We start from the raw sequence: 23,078 nt of genomic DNA, 5'->3' as shown, positions 1-23,078 counted from the left end.
TGATACCAGAACTGTAACCAGTGCCAGGATTATTGGGACCACATAGCCCAGTGTTACATCTCTGACAATAGACTACAATCTGAACCACTCAGGAAGAGGTGCCAGCAGTGGATGCTTAAGGAAGAATGTATCAGCATACAGTGAAACTTCCCAGAAACATTTTCCTAACCTACAACAATTTGTGGTTCGGGAACTTAATGAACCAAGGGTAGTGACTTTGCAGTGAAAAACTAAATAGCTACCCATTTAGTATTTGTAATGAGGGAGTGAACACTCATTTAGCCAATGTTATATGAGCACATAAAGACACTCTGTTCAGTCTGTATATACGATTGAGATGGGGAATTAATTTCCCCATTTCCTGGCTTATGAATGTTTTATTTAAGAACGTTTATACTATTTTTAGTCAAACTCTGAAAACAAGGGGAGAGTCCCATGGTAAGGAGGCATTTGATAGGGGAAATCAAAGAGTGGTATTTAATTTAATGTTAAGCAACGTTCTGGATGTTGTGAGTAGTGTTTCTTTTTCCCATTGGAACGCTATAGTCTTTAAAGGTAAGCAAGGTCTTTTAAATCTTGTGGCCTGGTCATTCTTTTTATAGGTGAATTGGTTTAGCATTACTAGGACATTTAATCCATCATGCAAGACTATAATATGGAATATGAATGACCAGTTACATCTTTTATGTAATTTCATTGTAGGCACTGATACACATCTCTGGAGAATATTTTCAGGTGGTGTGAATAGCTGTTCCATGCAAAACTTCCTTATGTTCTGTCTCTAAGAATCTTCTGGCAAATATATATTATTTTTTAGTTACTTTTAGTTATCCTTAGAACTATTTATTTGTTGTTGTTGTTGTTGCAGAGATGCAATAAAAAGTAATAAGCAAATATTAGGTTTGTTTATTTTGGAGAGCAGGATGTAGAAAATACATGTAATTTAATTCCTAACACAAATATTTCTGTGTATTACACTGCATGATCAGTGAGAGATGCAGTTTTAGACCCGGGTCCTGCAAATTCAACCATATAGGATTATAACGTATGATTCTGGGAATCTGGTGCCTCCAGCTCTGAGCAAAAACTTGGAAAGTCTACTCAGGAAATCTTTTCTAGAGATGCCTGGAGATCTCTGCGATTTAGGTTATCTAGAATCTGGATCTTATCTAGCAAGAAGGAGATTTGTTCCAGGTCTCACCATGGTGACTATTATCCATTAGTTCGTTGTCTAAAAAGTAGAAGTAATATTGGAGTTGAACTGAGGAACCCTCTTATTTTCTCCTCCTGCCCAGGAAAGGTGAAAGACCATGTCCTCCTGCTGGCAATCCTTCCAGATCCGTCAGTATTCATCTCCTGATTGTACAGTAATGTAGGATGGAAAATGCTCCTCATGTGAAGGCCATTCACTTGGATTGTAAGAGTGGCAGGGGGTCCAGTGCCTGGAATCCAGTTGTCTCAGTGCCTAAGAAAATGGTCTAAATATAAAAATAAAACCCTTCCACAAAAGAAATATGCTGTCGTCTTCCACTTCTCTGAGTTGTATAGGTAAAGATTCAGGTGTCTGTGTATGTTTGTTTCTGGATCAACCTCTTGAACTTGTGTGCCTACATTCTAGTTTCTGAATTTTTCTCACTTCAGGTGCTTAAATTGTCGTCAGATTTGGCCTTCAGTCTGCTATGATTAATCTTGTTCATAAACACAATGACAAAGTTCCTCTCTACTCAGACTTCGGTGTCGCTCTGTGAACTAGCGTAGATGTGACTGCTTTATTTTTAATTGATATTGATTAATTTCCCTATTACCAGAAACTCTTGTGGCTATTTTTATTTGTGACTTTATTTTTTATCAATGAAAAATTTTAGACTGTTAGGGGAAAACCATAACACGTAGAGACTAGTGAGGTGATTTGGATGGTCTGAGGTTGTAGCACTCACAGTGCCATGGTTGTTTGCCAGTCTCCTATCTTCTCTAATTGGAGTATAACAACCCTGACCATTTATCATTAAGCATTGCAACATCAGTCTCTGGCCTCTTCCTGAACTCTGAAGAATTGTGACTTTTCTTTGAACTCTCAGCTTTTAGTTCCACTGACCCTATTGCCCATTTGTAACTGCTGCACCATTTATCACTCTTGGGCTTAGAAATATGGTTGGGAGGAAAGACTCAAGTGCAATCATTCACACCTATAGTCTCTCTGTATTTGGACTTCACAGTTTCTGTATAGCGTAACTGATAGGGAGAGATTAGTTACAAAACTGTAATTCCATTGAAGGATTGTGATAATACCCTACCATAAACTGTATATGATGCTCAAGAGGTTTGACATCATCGGGGTTCTGAGATTAAGTTACAGCATTTACTATTAGTCTCTGTCACTATCTGTTTTAGAAAAGGGCTTTTGTGTAACCCCAGTGTAAAATATAGGATATTTTCAAAGTTAGGAATCTTACTGTTGCATTAATCGTCTCAGTCATGTTTTCTTTGAAATAAGAAAAAAATTTTTTTTTTTCTTCACTACAATATGAATCCTTCAGGAAGAGAATGATTAGAATAATTATTTCACTTGGAATTCTCTAATGAAATACTCCAGTTTTTATGCAAGACTTTACAAGTTTATTTGCTGTTCTTCTTTATCCTTCCTTTTTGCCTCCTTTGTCCAGGCTTCCTGGTTGGATAGTGTCTCCTCCCATTCCATCCCTCCATGAACACAGCATTCCTGCACTGTGTTATGATGTAGGAAGGAAGGCTGAACATGTGCCTGAGCCCTTTTCCTAATGTCTCCCTTCAGTGGGCGTTTTTAGGATAGAGAAATATTAAGTTCTTATGAGAATTTCTATTGATGCCTGAAAAGTAATAAAATATTTTGAGATAAATATAAGATAAAAGATGGGATAATAAAATTAGATAAAATATTTTGAGATATTTAGTGTCAGATTTCACATTAAAACTGTACCAAAGCATCTAACAACTTCCCTTGCATTTTCAAATCTGCCTTTCTCTTTACTGTGAGACACAGGCCCCTCTTTAGTGCAACCTTTTGTTAGTGAGAATTTTATGAAAATTTCCAAACTCACCAGAAGGAAAAAAAGCACATAAGGGACTAGCTATCAAAAGGAACAATTAGCCAGAAAGTCTCAAGCCCCCAAAAAAGACGCAGACAGGAAAAACTGTGGATGTAATTTATTTTTTTTCCAGCTTTGAATCCCCAGTGCACGTAGGTACTTACTTGAAATTCTGATGAAAATGTCCAATGTCCAGGTGAGACACAGGACTAGAGAGATGCGGGTGTTTTTCTCCATTCTCAGCATTTCCTGCTGCTTATCTGTAAGCACCTACATGCCAGTATTCAAACTTTGCCTCCTCAGTGAGGTGGTTGTTTTGAGTCGTGTGCTGAAGTGCCTGACTCTGGTGAGAAAGCCTCGTCCCCTCACAAACATCTGAACTCCATGTATTGTTTGCAGGTCTAATCTTACCTTATGCTTTGCAGTAATTACCATTTAGAAAAAAGAAATGTTGTGGTATCTCAGTACAGCCATTGGTTAGGGTGCAGTGCCACTTATGTTTAATTAGTAGATAATTAGTCATTAGTAATTATAAATGTTGTATATACTGGAAGTCTTTGCAACCAGCATTGATGTGTTGAAAGAGATTCAATTTTCATTCATTCAGGATAAGGTACTTAAGCCACTTCGTGTCTGTATTCAAAGTTTGTACTCAAATGAAGCCCTGTAAATCTTTGTTCCCCTCAGAGTGGAAAATGTAAATGACATGAACTAGTCACCATTAGATGTTTTAATGCTGGCCTGTTCAAGATGATGTAGTTTAAACTGTTTCATAAATCAGGTGGGTTTTAGTGTCATTTAAAATACTCTATTTAGTTTTAAAACTACTGTAACTGAAACAGAGACATAAAGGGAAGGTTATTCTGGTTTAAATGTAGGCAAAGTAGTCAAGTGTTTGATTCTTACATCATTTACTGGAAGCTTCTCTGGTACTTCCTTGCTCCCTAAACTGTTGCTCAGCAATTTTTAACTATTTTAAATTACTCTTTCACAGAGATTGAGGCAAACATTTCAGTGGAAGCTTCAGTAGATTGGTTTTGGAGCTTTTGTATTATGAGTAAAACAGGGTTTGTATTACTTCACTTTTCCACATAAAAAGGCACTGTGTCCTCTTGTAAAAACAAAAAAGAAGAAAATTAATATTCTACTTCCAGGGGTTGGAAAACGGATCTTGATTTCTTTATGTGGACGATAGACTGAGGATTTGATTTAGTTACATAAAAGGTGGCTCTCCACAAGAGAGCTGATTTCATAGCTATGCCTCTGTAACAAAAAATTATGTTTTAGAGCTACCTGTGTGAAGTCAGTTTTATTTTTTTCTTAACAGTTCAGAAAGCACTGAGTAGCAATCTGTGTATTGTGATATAGCATCATACTCCACACGTGCTCTTCTGTTTGGGGGTAGTATTGACTTTTTATTCCTGAGATGATAAACCCCAGAGAATTTCCCTTCTGCGTGTGCAGAACTAAAAATTGGGACAATGAAGTTGCTTGTCTTTTTAGTTAATTTTTTCTCAGTGGGTTATGAAAATTAAATAATTAAAATTGGACTATAAATAATGTAATGAACTTGCTCTGCTGAGAGGTGCAATGTTGTCCTTCTCAGTAGGAGGACAATTTATACTGTAAATAAAATGAGTTCATTCAGTTGTCCAGGGACTGAAGGGGCAAGTAGGAAAGGAGGGACTAACGCAAGCTGCACAGCGGTAAGATCCAACTTTAATTTATCAAACCTAGCCTAGCTTCTGCAGCTCCACACCATTTAAATAAGACTTATTTTAGCATGTACATGTGAATTTTAATGAGTAAAGTCCCTATCTGGTGATGTGGTTTTGTTTGTTTGTTCATTTGTTTGTTTTTTTCATATGGTTTATGTGACCTGTAATAGATACTCTTACCCCTTTCACTCAGATTTGAAAAGAAATTGTAGTGGCTGCTTATGCTGCTTTTTAAATGTGCTTTTTTAACATTCTGTTCTTCAAATTTGAAGTTCAGGGAAAAATCTTTTATTTTAGTGACAGCAAAATGCCCACAGCTTGGATTCCTTGAAAAAGTGAAAATGCTTTGTGACATGAATGCAATTTAGCCTTAACATTCTCTGTGCAGTGTTCTCTGCTTCCCGTGTACTTTCAACCCCAGTGAAAATGCCTTAAGGTCCCACTTGATAACACTTGTGAGCCAAAGTGCACTTTGGAAAGTGAACCTCTGGAAGATGATCAGAATGGTCTGAAAATTGATGCACCTGAGTGTTCAAAAAGACTTGGGAGAGATTGCTTTCTTGATGATAGTTTTGCTGCTTGAATTTATGTGTACATATCAAGGATTCATTTTTGACAGGTCTCTACTTCTGAATATTACAGAACATGCAAATTCAGACATCAAAATATATTTTGAAAGGTGGTACCTTGATTGAGATTTCCTTGAGTAAAGCTAGTGTAGGAGAGCAAAAAGAAGAAGAATAATGATGAAGAAAAAGTTAAGTCTACAACTTTTTTACAGAAAGTTGTGAGGAGATACAGCTTTAAGAGTTAAAAAAAAAAAGGAAAAAAACCCAACAACCTAGTAATGGTGCACCTGATGTTGGGGCTTTTTTTTTTTTTTTTTTTTTTGGTTGGTTTGTTTTTCTATAGCTGCATAACTATGGAAATATATATAACTATGCATAGTTGCTATGATTTTGCGTAAGATTTTCTTTTTTCTTTTTTATTATTTTTATGGAAAGCTTGGATAATTTTCCTTTAGTCAGTTTCTTTAAAAGCACCCTGACCTAATTCCTCCTGAGGAGCAAACAGATGCTCTAAATGTAGTAGCACATGTGTAAATATAATACATCAGGAAAGGGTGGCTATTATGTGTGTAATGGCATTATGTAGAAATAATAGGCAAGGCTGTCCACTTGAAACTGTAATCATTGTCAGCGTTCTGTTACAAACAGATTTGCTCTTAGGACCATTTCATGCTTACCTTGGATGCTCTTATAGCTAATTACAGGCTCTGTCCTATGATCTATACCCAAGTTCACGCTGATTTCGTGACTGAACCTATTGACCTTGAGTGTTTAAATTAGAGCTACAAAAGTGTAGTGTAAACCAGCTTGCAATGTCAAGGACTTTGAAAGCCTCACAGCATTTCGGGCTAACCCAAAATGTCTTACTGGGCTGGAGGTCTGTGTTTGCCCATGTATATCCTTTGGCCAAGTGACACAGTGCAAGCTCAGAGTCTGTATTTTTAGTAGCTTTTGGTCACCAAGTCACAATTATCAAATAGTAAAACATTTCTCATTAATGCCTGTTTCTTCTGAAAGAACATACAGCTGTATTTACACAGCCTTTTGTTCCCATGCAGTTAAATGTATAGAGAATATGTTAACTATAGCATATATTCTGTAACCAATTAGGAATTACTCATCTTTTGTGCTGAGACTGAATCAATTTATCAGTTACCACTGTCAAAACATTCTGGTTTATTACATGCCTGACATGATTTCCTTCATATCTAGTAGCTGTTAAAAAAGACTAACAAATAGAAAGGACTAGAGTGCTATTTTTACTGTAGTTGTGCTTGAAAACTCCACCCAGAATTATGTCTCTGCTGTCTTACATTCTATATGTAGAAAGAGAGAAAACTTAAACTTCTTATAGGCTAATTATACAAGACTTTATTTGAGGGAAAAAAAAAAGTAATATTGCTTGTTTTGCAGAGAGAGTAAAAAGAAGCTCAGGAAAAAGAATCAGGGATCAAATTAAACACCTCAACACAAGGTGTTTAGATGTTTAAAATTTTATAATTTCAGGTGCCCAACAGTCAAACCTTAGGTGTCCCCACAGCAGTAGGCTCTCTATGCATGTTTCCTCTGTATATCACTCACCAAATTATTACTGAACAATTCTGAAGATGCAGACTGAGGAGCTTGAGTTTTGGGTATTGGGAAACCTGTTCGTTGTTGATTCCACAAAGATAACATAAGAAATCTTTGGCAGAGGTGGGAAAAATCTCAGACTTACAGTGCGTATTTTCAAGGCATCACTTTTCTGTTTTCCCTAGATTTTAAGTACATGGCATGATCAGTGAATTGTTGGAAAATATTTGTTCAACTTGGGAGTCTTGCTGGTGAAGTACCACTCTAGGACATAACTCTCATCTTATTTTAGCAGCTAGTACATAAGGAAGGCTTGGCTTCCAGCTTTAAATCTTACTGTGTCAACTTGAAAGAAACTTCATATTGAAATAAGATATGCTATTCTTTTTCTCTTTCAAATTTGTTTGTCACTTGTATTTAAACTATAAATAGTACTATTTCATTAAGCTGTTCTGGCCTAGCACCTTGATTTGTACTTTGCCCAGAGCTTACCATTACAATGACAATTAAAACCAAACCAACAAAAAACTGTACCCCCCAAAAAAACCCCCCAAAACCAAAAAACAAAACCAACAATCTATAAAACACCAGCCTTGGAAATAAAAGGCCATGACATTGAATGAAATGTTTTTAGGCCTGAAAAATCTTTGTATTAAACTGATTACCATTAAATATGCATTTTTGGCTCTACAGAGGGAACAATTTTCATGCCAAAGTCATAATTAGTAGCAGGAATTTTCCTGTGTTCTGTATAGACACAGAAATGCATTACCTCCTAATAATCTTTTCTTTCCTTGTATGTTCACTCATGTCCTTTGCTTCTGTAGAATTTGTATCTTATATATTGTGAGAATGTTTTCTTCACGATACCCCTATGCAGGCAAGTTGGCTGCATCACGTTTATAAATAGAGGCTATGAAGCACAGTCTGTGAGTCTCCTGAGCTTCTGTCTACTAATGTGACATTTGGCCATCACTGTTTCTCTTCCTTCTTATCACTTACTGCTTATAAAACACTTCTGCTGGATTTGTGAGTTTTCAGCAATGGAATTAAGATAAAGTTGAAAATGGTTTTGAGGGTAAGCAATGTTGAACATTAGAATAGTTCTAAACCCAGTCATTTTCTAACTATAATTAATTTTTGTCATCATTGCATGTTTTTCTCTCATCTTAAATATTAATAGTCCAAGTACAGATGGAATGCGCTGTTGGTCAAGTGTCTTTCAGACTGAGTTAATTGTAGCTTCTTGTTGACAGACAACACAAATATCCATATTTTTAAACTTTCTGCCTCTAAGCAACTGCGACTTGCAAGAGAACTCATTATTCACATTATCTTTAGAGAAACCCTGTTGTTCTACAGTGGAAAAACTGTTTCAATTCCAGAAATGGTGCAGAATTGGTCTGAGACTTGAAAGGTTTTCTTCTTCTTCTTCTCCTCATTGCCCCATATAGTAAAATTTTGCTGTGTGTATATTCTTGAGATTCTTCAACTTGCAAAACCTGAAAAGGCACATGAACGCTTTGGTGTGAGAGCTGGTCCCTCTCTTTATGATGATACTGGAATGTCAATCATGGGGGTGCTCCGATAGAATTCAAGTAATAAAGTGTGAAAAGCACCACCACAAACATGTTTGTTATTAAAAACACATGGATTTAACCTGCTTATACTCCATTAGAAATCTTGTGCCTGATGTGGTTGGCTCACAGATCTCCTAGCTCGCCAGCTTCCAGGCCTGTCCTTAGTGCATCACCACGCCAGTCCTTTGGGAAAAGTTATACTTTGCTGTGAATCACCTTGTGTTTAGGATAGGGTGGAAAGCCTCTATTCTTTTAGGACAAGAGGGTATGGTCTTAAGCTGTGCCAGGGGAGGTTTAGGTTGGAAATTAGGAAGAAATATTTTACAGAGAGGGTAATCAGACTTTGGAATGGGCTGCCCAGGGAAGTGGTGGATTCACCGTCCCTGGAGGTTTTTAAGGTGAAACTGGATGTGGCATCAGTGCCATGGTCTAGTAACCACGGTGGTGTTGGATCAAGGGTTGGACTTGATGATCTTGGATGTCTTTTCCAACCTGGTTGATTCTATGATTTTTGCCTGGATCAGCAGTGGCTGATCTGGCTTGAGAGAGAGTGAAACTGAGCTTATGTTTTTGCCCTGGGGCTTTATAGCTGTTGGGGTCAGAGGCAGTCTGTGCACGTGTGCTGCACTGGGATGCTGGCTGTGGGTCCCTGGATGCTCCTCAGGTGCCTGCCCTCGAGCCTGCAGTGCAGCACACAGAACTGCTTCCAGGTGCATTCCCCTCCTCTCAGCAGTAAGACCTGTTCGTTGTGCCCTCTGGAGTGACCCGTGGCTCCACAGAGAACCACAGCCAGGGAGTGCCTGCTGCTTCCCCCACAGGCAAATATTTGACCTTGTTGTTGTTTCCCAGTGGGTTCCCACAGGAATTGCTCCCTCTGGAGCATGAGGTGGAGAGGCATGCAGACCGACCCATATCCTCAGCAGCATGGGGATCTATGTGGGTTGCTGAATGCATAATTTTCTATAAGAAGTAGCTGTTGTGAATGAAACTAACAGATACAGAAAGAATCAAGTGTCACTAACTTTTTTTGGTTGTCTGTCGTTTGGGGGGTTGTTTGGTTTTCTCCCTCTGCTAAGCAATGTGCCAATTAGAGAAACAAGGTACCTCTGACTCTCCCTTATGGATGTTTTTATAATAACCCATTGGAACTGAAATTGTATTACTCTAATGTAATAATCACTTTATTTTTCTATTTCATATATTTTCCCTTTTTTTTTTTCCAATGAGATCTGAAAACTTTCAGATTTAGATGACAGAACCTGTAGGGTAGGAGTTTATTAAATACAACACATAACTACTATAAATATTATCCTAAGGCCGTTATGAAGTAACAAAATACTATAATCCCTAGTTATGTGGTGGAGAAATGGAGTCACAGACTAGTCCAAAACTTTAAAGTATTTGGCATGCTGAAGATTTGGAACACAGAAGCTTTCTTGGCCCTATGCCCCAACCACCAATAAATAAGCTGCTTCTCATTAGAACTTATATTTATAACTTGAGCTTTTGATCTAGTACTGAGGGAAAATCCTGCCCTTGATTTGAAGATGCACTTAGTAAGCTTGTGTTCTTCTATAACTGATTTGTGTCAAGCAGATTTATCACCTTATGTTATGTAAGAAGAAAGTTGGCGTGTGAGATGCTCCGTAAGCTGTAATGGCAGGAAGGATATTCCTCCACTCCCAATTCAGCCCTCAAAGTGATAGATTTGTTTGGGGGAGAATATACAGCATTTGGGTATGCACCAATATGAGCTCTTTCAAGAATATGCCATTTAAATATTAGGTTACAACCATTCATTCCATTCTGCTACAATAATGCTGTTTTGAATGCTATTCTTGTCAAATGCCCCTATCACAAAGGTGCCTGCACTCAGCCAAAGCTTTGGTTTCTGCAGCAAGCCAATCTCTAGTTTTTCTGACAACCCTGCATGCTTTGCTGCATTAAGACTTTTTGTTGTTGCATAGTCCAGATGGCTTGAGGTGGCTTTGACTGAGAACATGTAGAATACATGCTTCCCTATGTAACTGGGACTGGTTTCAGCTGCTCAAAGTGTGCATTACTACAGAATCTTCCCTTTGCTGCTCCTCACTTTCACAGAATCACAGAATCGTTTAGGCTGGAAAAGACCTCTAAGATCATTGAGTTCGACCTTTGAATGATCAGCACTCTCACCAGACCACAGCACTCAGTGCCACATCCCGTCATTCCTCGAACACCTCCAGGGATGGTGACTCCACCAGCTCCCTGGGCAGCCCATTCCAATGTTAGCATCCCTTTCTTTGAAGAAATTCCTCCTAATGTCCAATGTGAACCTCCTCTGGTGCAGCTTGATGTTATGTCCTCTTGTCCTGTTTCTGGTTGTCTGGTAGAAGTTGACCCCCACCAGGCTACAAACCTCCCTTAAGGAGATTGTAGAGAGTGACAGGGTCCCCCTGATCCTCCTTTTCTCCAGCCTAAACAGTCCCAACTCTCTCAACTGTTCCTTGTAGGACTTACATCTACCTTGAGTACCTCGTGTGTTGCTGGAACCACAGTGGTTTGAGATCTCACCTAACTTATTTTGATTTTGCAAGAGAAGTCGTAGCTGGGATGGTGAGCTCTGGCTTTCTACATGTCTGATACAACCAGAGTAGAATAATTTGACTCATTTATAGCAATTGCTTTAGCAAACACCAAAATACCTCAGAATATTAGAACAGTTTATGAGCCTCTCACAGGCCTATACAGCTTTTATGTACGGAGAAAATAATAAGCCTAAATACAACCATTCCAGGAGCTTTGATGTCACTTTTCATGTTTTAGTAAGTGATATGGTTGCATTGAAATGCAGAACTACAAATTTCAATTGTGGTTTCCGGGCTCTAAGTTTTCTAACCTCTTCCAGGATTTTTCATAACTGGATTGTATAGCTCTTGTGTTTTCTAGTACGAACCTAGAAGGATTAATCATTGTTTTGTAAGTACATGAGATTTTAGCAGAAGATAATTTTCTTGCTTTTTTTCTGAATGCCACTTTGAATTTCAGTTTAATCTTCTACATACTAAGGGTTTTAGGAGCTCATGATATGATGGAAATGTTTGTACCCGTGGCTCTAACTCCTAGTCCCTTATATTTTCATTACCTTGATGAATATTCAAAAATCAATATGGATAAATGACCGGATTAAAGGTGAGTGCAGCTGCTAAGCCCTGTATATAATTGTGGAAGTGGGCAAAGTATTGCAAAGAATTTTTTTTCCATCCTCTTAAGTTGCTGGTAGTATTGCACATCTCTGCTACTATTACCTGTAGTGTCTTGTAATTAATGCAGCAAAGACGCTGGGAAATACTTGTGACATCTCTAAATTATAAATTGTTCTGGGTTTACTGATGTTCCACGATTTCATGCTGCAGATGCTGAGGGTTTCCAGTAGAGGTCAGGATGACATTGTCAGATATTTTGTAAACGCGTTGGCCTGAATAGGCGCCTTACAACACTTTCCTTATTCTCCCAGGCAAAACGTTCGGGTGGGGTTTGTTTGTTTTAGTTTTTTAATATGCAGATAAAGCAGTGTATAATTATTTTGGTTTCCTCCGGAGTTCATCGGCAAATTTGTGAAGTTTGATGGCAAATGTACTGAGTTTCCTAAGAAACTGAAAGTTGGGAATGGAGGGAAAACAGTGGGAAGGGGATGAAGAATTAATGCTGCTATTGAGGTAAAGGTCTTTTACTGTACAAATGTTAGGACTAGAGGGCATGTGAAATCGGTTTAAAATTGGTTTAATTTTTTAGGCTGAGTGTGTATATGTAAGTATATACATACACACTTGTATATACACACATATATGTATGCATATCACACATACTTACACAGACATACTTATATATAGGAGCACACATATATATTTTGTCTAAGACTGTGCTACACACACGGCAGCAACACTTAGGCAGCCTTGGCTTTGGCCACTCATCTCTACTTTTTCATTGTAGCTACTGTGTCTTGGGTCTTGGCTTAACTAAAAGAACAGATCTGGCTGAAAAAGTAACCCTATGAAGCAGAGGGAAAAAAAAGGTTTTTTTTTCAACCACACCAATTACTTGGTCATTTTTGCAGTATAACTATACAAATAAACATATCTCCCGATGCACTGAGCTACTGGGGGGATAACGAGTGCCTGAGATGTCTTGGTGACTGGAAAGAACTAGGGAATTGTATTTTAAGAAATTAAAATTAAAATTGTAAGAAATTAAATCTTTTTCTAGAATCTGGAACATAGTTTTTCTGACTGTGGTAGATTTTGTGGTGGGTTCTATAAAGCAGAACTGCAGAGTACTTGTAGCCTTGCGTGCTGGTGCTCTCTCCTAACGCTGTGGATGTGGCTGTGCACAGAGAGATCACAGAATAGCTCACTTCATTTATTTTGCACAGTTCACTGCTGGCTGACGTTGCAATATACGTTTCTGTTTTCAGGTTTGCTTTTCATTAAGATGTCAGATATACCTACACGTGCTCATGCACACACAGTATGCATAAGAAGTTATCTGTGGTGTATTTCATACCTTTGTGTGATTGCAGAACTGTGGTGTTCAGGCTCCACATAGTTACTGGCAACTGATAAGGGGCACATCAGCAATTTCCAGGTATTCAGACACACAAAGCTCTCTTGTACTGCGTGTTGTTCTTCTCTGGATGTGTGTAGGACTCAACTCTTGCAACCACGCTTTCAGTGGGCATCAACTGCTGGTGCACTCATGTCATCACCCTGTTCAGAGGTACTTCAGCATCTGTGTTCCAAAAGAGCTGGAGCAGCCTGTTTACTCCCTCTCAGGCAAAATTACTTTCTCCACTTGGGGTAGGAACCAATTACAAAATGCACAAAAAACTAAGGCCCCAAAATGGAACCTGGTTAGCTAAACATGAGGAGATGATGTTCACCATCTCTGAGTATATAAAGCATTGTGGAGGAAGACAGGGTGAGATGCAATAAGATGACATATGAAATAAAATCCGCTTTTCCTGATGTCTGTTTGAAATTATCTTGACATTGAAAGTTTTATCAGACCACGGTGTACTTTCCAAGGGGAAGTGGTGAAAGTTCGTATTGCTGGTGACACTAATAGCTAGACTGGAAAAAACACTTTGAATGCTTATAGGGAATGAATCAGAAAGTTCAGTGAGACATACAAGGTCACTCAGTTGGTCTTTTTTGCTTTATCACTCATGGTTTAGGAATTATTTTATATCCGTATAGATGTTTCATCCTTGTATTTTAAAGAAAGATATTATGAAATCAAGCAGTTCTGAACCAAGATGGCTACATATGAAGTGAAGTAATACTGTCTCAAATTATATGCTCCACAATTTATGATAGTAGGCAAGCATAGTTTACAAATGACAAGGTCACCCTGCTTTTTAGGGGGTTAGGTTTTCTTACCAAAAAAAGGGATCTCTTTCCTCATAGTGATTCTTACAGTTTAAGAAGTCTACCTAATTAGGTGATGAACACATAACTTGCTTTCACAGAAATCCTGAGAGAAGTCCTTTGATACACTGGGCATAAGATACAGCTATTGGGTGAAGAAGAACAGTATTTCTCTCAAATTCAGGGACGTTCAGCCCATTAAGATCAAGCTACTTCTGAGATGAGAACTGTCTGGGTGCTTCAAATTCAGGTTCATCTTCACTAATCAACTGTTAAAAAAGTAGTTCTGTAGCAGAAGTGCATGTCAAGCTTTATTTATTTTATTTCAGTGCATTTTTAAGAGAAGAGGTATTATTGGTAGACACTGAAGTGACCCTTGAGTTACTTGGGCTTTATAAAGAGTTCTACCTGAGACATCTTTGGAGTTTTTAGCCCAGGCCATTTTTTAGTTCTTGTCAGTCTCTGCCTGGCATTTACTCCCAGTGTGGGAATACAAAGCACTCTTGGCTTTTGCCAGCTTTTATTCCCTTGGGCTTAAGCAAGCTGTGTTCCTGCAGAGGCCTTCCCCTGGTAGCTGTTTTCTGTCACCAGCCCAACTTTAACTCATCTTTTCCATAAATGGCAGACTTGCAGATGGTCTTGCACAGTGGCACTCGTCCTGTCTTACACAGGCACAGCTGGCTCTGAGCAAGGCAGCACTGATGGTTATCAGTACTACATCAAATTGGGTACCAATACTTGAGTCCTCCTTTCATTTGTTTTCCTGACTAGCTGCCCTCTGCTGTGCTGGAGTACACAGCCTTTTGTCTAACTATAAACCTGTCATCTGAGCTGCACCAGTGGAAGGTCTTGATCTCTTGTAATACTCCAGCTAAATCATTTTCCATTGTAAGAGGTATCACGTACATCTCTGCAGCACCTAGCAGACCAGTGTGGAGGAAGGATCTGTTCTACCTTGCCAACTTCTAATTTTACTGGCCAGGTTCTCCTCTGCTCTTTACCCTCGGGTAGGTGTTTTGGGGTTTTTTTTGTGGTTGTTTGTGTGATTTGTTTGCTACTTTTATGCCAGTAGGTAGAAAACAATGCAGTCTACCCTGTTGTTCGAAGCGTGTAAAAAGGGTAAAAGTCCGAGCATGTATCTTCCTTTCCAGTTAAAGCACAAAGTCAATACTGTTAAGAGAGAATATATTAAAGAAATAAAGCACAAAAATATTTGGGAAAGACTGCTGCTTCATTCTGGAAAAAAATACCCACTTACTTCTGCAATACACAAAGTACCTGTTTTCCAGGGTAGTGTTTTAGGAATGTTCTGTCCTGAGGAAAAGGCCTACCATAACTACAGTTATTATATTTATTGCCAAGCAGTAACTCAGCACTGTTTGTCTTCCAATTCAAGTGCAAAGATCTGATTTATACTCTATTTTTGTTGCATACACATTGCACCTAACCAATTCCTTTGCAGAGACAAAACAAACTTTGCATTCCTATTATTAGTAGTTTAGTTTTGACATTTAAATTGAAAATGACACAGACCATCAAGGGAACAGACTCAAACTCCTATTCTGTTCTTTTGTTGCCCAGATCCCTGTAATTTGGAACATGACCTCTTATATTTCAGATCCACAAAGTACTCACCTTTTTTGCCTCTGTCGTCCAAATAGCATCCACTGAAGTATTTCTAAAGACAGTTTTTTCTCTGTTTCTTAAATAATGTAGTGTTTCATACATAAAACAGTAGCCTTATGTGAAGCCTTTAGTTTGTTAATACATCAGATTTTCAGTAAACAAAAAGTTTTATATAAGGGCCACCATTTTGATGACAAGGATGTAGTCTTGATTACTACTTGATCATGGTTTGGACAACCAATATAAGTTGCATCCTAAATTTTGAATATTTATTTGGATACATTTTTGTGGGAAATCTTATGAGTATAAAAAAGATTAAATTCTGTTGTGTTTAGATCTGTGTTGAGGTCTATCTTATTGTGTTTCCAGTTGCCCCATTCCATATGCTTCTTATCTATGTGCACCTGCCTTCCAATTAAACCTTCATTAACATCTGCAGAAGCTCTGCTCACTTTCATCCCACATGAAGCATTAGACGTTTTACATCATATACATTTCTTACTTTTCTCCAGAACTTCCAAAAGAAGCACAGAATTAATGAAAAACCCAGAAGTAAAAAAAGACCCCAATATTAGCAAGACTTTGGGAATCGGAAGTTGTTTCAAATTTTCCCTGGTTTCTGTTTTATTTGTTTTTGTTTTTCATTTCTTTGTATTCACTGCAAATGTAAATTTGTATAATGAGTTTTTCATACACTGTGGGGATGACTGAAAGTTGTCTGGAGTAGTTGATGTTCTTCCCAGAAAGCTCTTATTTAGTGAGTGAACCTCTCCAAAAGTCTCCCAACTGTGGGACTGATTACAATGGGAAGCAAGAGATCCACTTGGTTGCTGCGCTCAAGGGAAATCAATTTACCCCTGCTGCCATTAACACCTTAAGTAAATCATGTGCTGTACATATGTTGTGTATGGGTTCAAATGAACCTGCGTTGAAAATCTGACTTTGTAAGAAGACGTAACACTGGTATAATGATTGGTTTCTGTTCAGTACTAGAAGCACAGAACTAATGCCTGGAGTACAGAGACTGAATTGTTACTCCTAAGGAAAAAAAAAAAAGAAATATAACCATTACTTCAGTTCACCACTGAGGTCACTGACAGCACAGCATGGGGGATTCAAGTAGAGCAGCATGACTGCAGCTAGCTCGTGGCTGTGAAAAGAGATCTTTAGTCCCCATTGCCGCTATATGATTAAATTGGAAGAAGCAAGGATACATTATTTAGTATTTATTTACTTTTTTAAAAAAGAAAGGAAAAAGAAAACTTGAAAAATGAAATTTGAAAAGAGTCCATTATAAATAAGCATTACTGTTGGTCTTGCTGTATGGTGCTCCATGAAGATCCTGACTGTTAAATTAGTAAAATCAAGGGTGAGTGGGTTGGTGAGGAGACCCCTCTGCCATCCATGCACTGCTTGCTTTAATAATTAGATATAGTCCTGCTGTCAAACTGTAGTCCAGCTTTTATCATTCTTGGCAGACAGAGCAGAGCAACACTCTGGCACTTGACCTGCCCATAAAAACTTGAACAGGAAACAGCAATAAATAATCCACTCAAAAGGCCCTTGAGAAAAGCATTGCACTTGATTCCTTATAGGAACTGCATGTTGCTCCAGGGGGAAAGTGGGCTCTTTCAAAACACAAACTTTGTATTGTTAGCGTTTTTTTAAATTTATTTTTTTACAATTAAATGCCTTTATGGTAGCTCGAAAGATACATTTTTTTATATAGCAGAGCTGAGAGAAGCTTCAAAATTGTTTCCAGTTTTATTTGGTTTAATCAACATAGAAATAAATTTACAGTACACACACAACCAGTGTTTCAAACAAAACAACCAGCCAACATCTTCCTCCAGAGTTGGTCCTGGCTTCTTTCACATGGGGAACCTGATTCTTCTTGCTCTGCTTCCCGTGGAAACCTTCAGCCTTCTGAAGCGACCTAAGAGTTTGACCCCAAATCCCTTACCTCAGTCAGAATGCCCCTGCTAACTTGGTGCCTGGTCATTGAAATGGGCTTGAAGTGAAAAAACTGTTCCATTTTCTCTGAAGATTTCTTTCCTCAGTTTTTGAGAGAAGTGGAAGGGTATTTAATTTCCTTCTCTGGCCTGAAACTGATTCTGTTTTTATTTATTGCAACCTATTTATAGTCTCTGATGCGATCCATTCCACAGACATTTGCTTTAATCTCTGGCTTTTCTCATGAAGTGAATTAGAGAATTAAGGGTATAATATATAGTAGGTTTAGTCACAGAGTAATTTTTTTTCATGTGTGTACAATAATTTAATTTTTCATATTCATTTCAGTACCCTGAATGAATGTGTACTACTTGGTAAGGAAAAAAAAATGTTTAATATTTACCGAGAATAATTTGAGAAAAAAAGGCTTATGCAGACTACTGTTACACTTCTTACATTTAGCAAATTGAAATGGTTATTATTTAAATGCATAGTTGTTTTACTGGGTCTTTTTAATTGTTATTTTCCCTCATATAGTCTTTGTTTTCAGCTCTGACAGCTTCTAACTAGACTTGGAAATTTTGGAAAAAAAAAACAACCCAAACTTCTTTTTTTAAGGTTTAATTTCAATGAGATTAAACTATAGTCATTTTTTTGCACTCTTTAGAAACGAAACTCCTAGATTTTTGACTGGTTAGACAAATCAGTTTTACTGACATTATTTTCTTGGCTTGCTGAAGATACATGTATTTAAATATCAGGACAGTGATTGCTCAAAGCCAGAAATTCTATGAAATATTTTTTCAATTTAACAGGAATGTTATTTTTCAGAAAGAACCAGTGTGCTAGATGAAGAGTAGATTGATTGATAAAGTTCTAGATCTTCCAGTCTTACATCTGGTCTGGGTTCAAAAGTTGGAAACTCAAATGATCATGAATCTTGTCTTGGGGAGGAACAGACACTAGTATCTCTATTGGGTTGCACTTTTTTCCCATTTATTTCTGAAGTTTAGCCTCCCGAAAAGCACTTTGAATAATTAATGAAGAAAGGTACTTAGGACCAGGTTAGCAGGGTAGCAGTTCAAAATAGTTGGACAAGTTAATTTCTAAAATGTTATGATTTCTTATATGGCACATGTTAAAGGTATATTGGTGACAAAGAGGCCCATACCCGAAAAGGCTTTGAACCATCTGAGATATTATCTAGCATTGTGGTCCATCTTCTGGCTGTCCTTGCAGACCAAGTGGAAACGAATACTCAGGACCACAGCAGTACCCTGGCAGCCAGGAGGGCCAACCATGTCCTCAGGGGCATCAGGCAAAGCATCATCAGCCAGTTGAGGGAGGGGATTGTCCCGCTCTGCTCTGCACTGGGGTGGCCTTGCCTCAAGTCCTGTGCGCAGTTTTGGGCACCACAATATAAAAAAAGACATTAAGCCATTAGAGAGTGTCCAAAGGTGGCCAACAAAGTTGGTGAAGGGCCTTGAGGGGAAGTTGTATGAAGAATAGCTGAGGTCACTTGTCTGTTCAGCCTGGAGAAGAGGAGACTGAGAGGAGATCTCACTGCAGTTACAACTTCTTCATGAGGGGAAGAGGAGGGGCAGACACTGATCTCTGCTCTGTGGGGACCAGTGACAGGGCCTGAGGGAATAGCACGAAGCTGTGTCAGGTGTGGTTTAGGTCAGATATTAGGAAAAGATTTTTCACCCAGAGGGTGGTTGGGCACTGGAACAGGCTCCCCTGGGAATGGTGACAGCACCAAACCTGACGCAGTTCGAGAAGTGTTTGGACAATGCTCTCAAGCACATGGGGTGACTCTTGGGTCTGTGCTGTGCAGGGCCAGGAGCTGGACTTTGATGATCCTTGTGGGTCCCTTCCAATTCAGAATATTCTGTGATTCTTGCAGAACTTGCAGGAATTTATCTATTTTGCACAGGGACGAGGAAGTGGTGCTGACCAAATATAAGGTCTTCTACAGTCACCACTTGCCCCCCTTAGTGAACAATCTCATTCCAGCCACATGCCTGCTGAGGTTGGCTGGTAGGGCTGTCTTAGTGCATCAAAATATTGCATTTATGTGCTTTACTGCTTGTTCTTTCCTCTTTTTCATAAGCAGAATAAGCAGCTTGAATGTCTTGAAATTTGGTAATCTGTATGGTTTTTATCCAGACTTAAATGCGTGAGTGATTTGGTAGCAAGGACTGGTAAAACCATTGTATTCTGCCTAGTATATCACTGTTTATGGGTCATGTGCCTATTTGATTTTTCAAATTTTCCATTAAATGTTTGAAGAGCTTATTCTTCTGTGGCTTTTGCAAACATGCACCTTTGATGTGTATCTAATTTATTCTTTGAGAGGTTTACCCTTCTACCAAATATTTATTTGCCTACATGGAATTCATAGGTTAGTGGAGAACTCATTTATTTATTTACTAATTTTCTTGGTTATTGACTATGCAAAAGTTTCCACTAATGAGAATTCTTCCCTGTTGTGAATCATTAATACATTAAGTACACTTCAGATTCCTCCAGTAATGATACAATGAGAATTGCTTAGCTGATTTAAATGACACAGATGTAGTACTAATTATACATTTTAAATTGGCAACAAACACAATTAATTTACTGATTATCTAAAACAAAAGTAAACTTTTTTTATTATAGTAATTTGCTATAATTTATCATACAGCCGTTTTCTTTGTGTAATATTTATGCATTTGACAAACCTACAAAGAGATATGTAATTAGACCTGTTTCATCCATCACTGGCTGCCTTTTAACCAGAGGTCTTACGTGAACAGCTTACAGAGACACTATCAGATTAACCAAATCATAATGGTGGCATCTTTTAAATCAACAAATGGAATTCTTTTTTGCTAGTAATTTATGTGGATTATTAAAATTGAATTGCTTTATCTAACTTAGCTTACTTGAAAGTATTTTACAGAGCTGTTCTTTGAATAGTGGTTTGTTTGGCTGTAGTTTACCAGATCTGTCTGTGTTTAGATTGCAAATTTTTTTTGTAAAATTTTGAAATAAAATTCGTTTTCTGGCATTTTTTAGGAGAACCCCCTCCAAAAACCCACAAAATAAAAATCTCTCTCCACCCCCCACTCCCCCAATAGCAGCAACTTCCTCTAAATTCTTTGTGCTTGGGAAAGTTTAGAATCATTTGTCTGTGGATTTGGGAAATCAGGGTGAAGCCTTTTTTTTTTATTTATTGTCATTTAAATCTAGATTTTGGGCAAAAGTGTTCATATCAAGCTCTGTTATCAGGACATTTGTTTGCCTATTAAATACTGTCTTTAGTGAGCTTTATCCTAGTGCCCATAGTGTAATTGAAATGTGCCAGATGTATGGCATCATTAAAGTAGTCTTCAAAGTCTATTTTAGCATTGAATAAACAGGAATATCTTGTAGGAGGTTGTAATTGTTGGCTCTGGTATAATTCTTTAAAATGACTGTAGGACCAAGAATTAAAAATAACAAACCACAAACCAAGCTCCCCACCCCAATACAAGCAAAACCCCCTGTGTTAGGTGCTTTTTCTGTGTTTTCAATGTCACTGATCCTTCTAGGGGAAATGTCTGAGTCATGTTTTTATGGATTGGAAGTTTTAATTATTTTAGAAATTATGTGTATTTTCAGGTAGTGACACTGTGTGGCCACCGTAGACTAGAGAGGCAAATTTTGTCAGAACATGTAACATCCTTTGATCTGTGCCTTCCTTATGCTTTAGATCCTCATTTTAGTTGAAAATTAGTTGAAAGTTCAGTTTTGTTTTCCACTGAGTTCTTCCAAGTAAAAAATTTTGGCACTTGCTTTTTCTAGATTTATACATGATGGGTGCAATAGGGGGTATGAAATCCCCTACTTGAAATCGAATTTCAGCATGAAAAATCCTACTCATCATGATTTTTTTCCACACTGGAGATTATTATTAACTCCCAGGAAATGATAATATATCTAAGTGGAGGTTGTGATCTCCTAATACAGAATTTGGTTTCCTTGGATTCCATCAATGGCAGTGCCAGTGATGACAAGTACCAGCAGCAGAGTATTTGTCCTAGGTGAGCACAGGCACATTTAAAGGAGATGCGTGTCCATTCCCTCTTTTAGCATGTTCATTTGCCCCCTGTCATCTATCTGAAGGTAGAATCCCAGCCACAAACCAAGAACCACTTTGCCATCTGTTTTCTCAACTCCCTAAAATACTCCTTTAAAAAACCCACAAAAAAGCCCCTAACTTGTATTATATTTTCAACAATTAATCACCTGATCATGGAGGACAAGCATCTATTTCTGCTTTATAAAGCATTTATTTCTGTATTTATTTATTTATTTATCTTTTATTAAACATAGGTTTGGTAATGAGCACTTCCACACTTCTTCCTAATTTATTTTTACTTCCTTTTTTTTTTTTTTTTTCCCCAGGAGGAAAGATGGGTAGTGGCAAGTGTACAGGTAGGGACGTGCAGTTATTAAGATTCCCATTTACAAGCAGAAAATCACTATTTCATTATGTAACATAATTTCACTGTGCTGTACCTTTAAAAAGAAATATGCAGTTGTTCTTGAACTATTAAACTATATGTGTCACCGATTTATCCTGTTACCAAAAGGATCTCATGTGTCACTTGGCAGAGTGACAGCTTTTTTTCCAAGTCTATTGTATAATTGTGTTTTGTTAGCTGTTTTTGTTTTATAAATACTCTGCCGAAGGGATCTCTGAAGATCAAGATTTTTGATGCAGTATTTTTCTTTGCTGTTCTTTGATGTTGACCTTTCCCTCTCCCATCACAGTAACAAGCGCAGTATTTTGTTCTTAAAAAGTTGCCAATTCTATGTCAGGAAAAAAAACATTTCTTTTTCATGTCAGAGTTTTTGCAAGCAGGCCGACTCCATTCCAGCAGATTCCTCATTGAAACTCTTCTGAAACTCCCCAGAAAAACCAGCTTTGTGAAAATTTTCTGTGTAGGAAAATCTACAAAGAGACTCCAGTGCTGTCGTGTTTAACTACATGAACTTGGAACACTGGCATTGGCACACGTTATTTTTCCTTCTGACAATTTCCCCTTCTAGCAAAAGCAGTGGCACAGACTCTCTCTTTGCCTGTACAGTTAGAGTGAAAAACTTCTCCTGTATTATTTAATTGAAATCCTTCTTATTGAAAAATAATTGAATAAGTTCTTATCCTGTCTCTTCGTAGTTATGGAGAGACTTTATTTATTGCCTGCTTTATAACAAATTTTAAGTATTGTAACTGTTTTAAGCCAGCCCTTCCTCCTCCTAATCTTCTTGTAATACTGAACATATCCATTTCCCTTAGCCCTTCTTCCCAGATCATGCTTGTGAAACATCTTGTCAGTCTTAAGGTTTCCCTTGGGGTTCTCTGCAGTCTCTCTGCCTTTCTCAAGGAGAAATGGCCCAACCCAATAGTGTTTCAGCTCATTGCCAGGAGAGCAGAAAATCTGCTTCCCATGTCTTTTCCATGACACTTGAAAAATTATTTTTCAGATTGACATTTACTAGCATTAAGTTTTTGGCTTCTGCTCAGTTTGAGCTGTTATAATATCAACTCTGTTTCAAC

Source organism: Corapipo altera, unplaced genomic scaffold (assembly GCF_003945725.1).
Source record: "Corapipo altera isolate COAL_440 unplaced genomic scaffold, ASM394572v1 58, whole genome shotgun sequence".
In the NCBI taxonomy this organism is placed as follows: domain Eukaryota; kingdom Metazoa; phylum Chordata; class Aves; order Passeriformes; family Pipridae; genus Corapipo; species Corapipo altera.
This window is presented reverse-complemented; position numbering follows the sequence as displayed.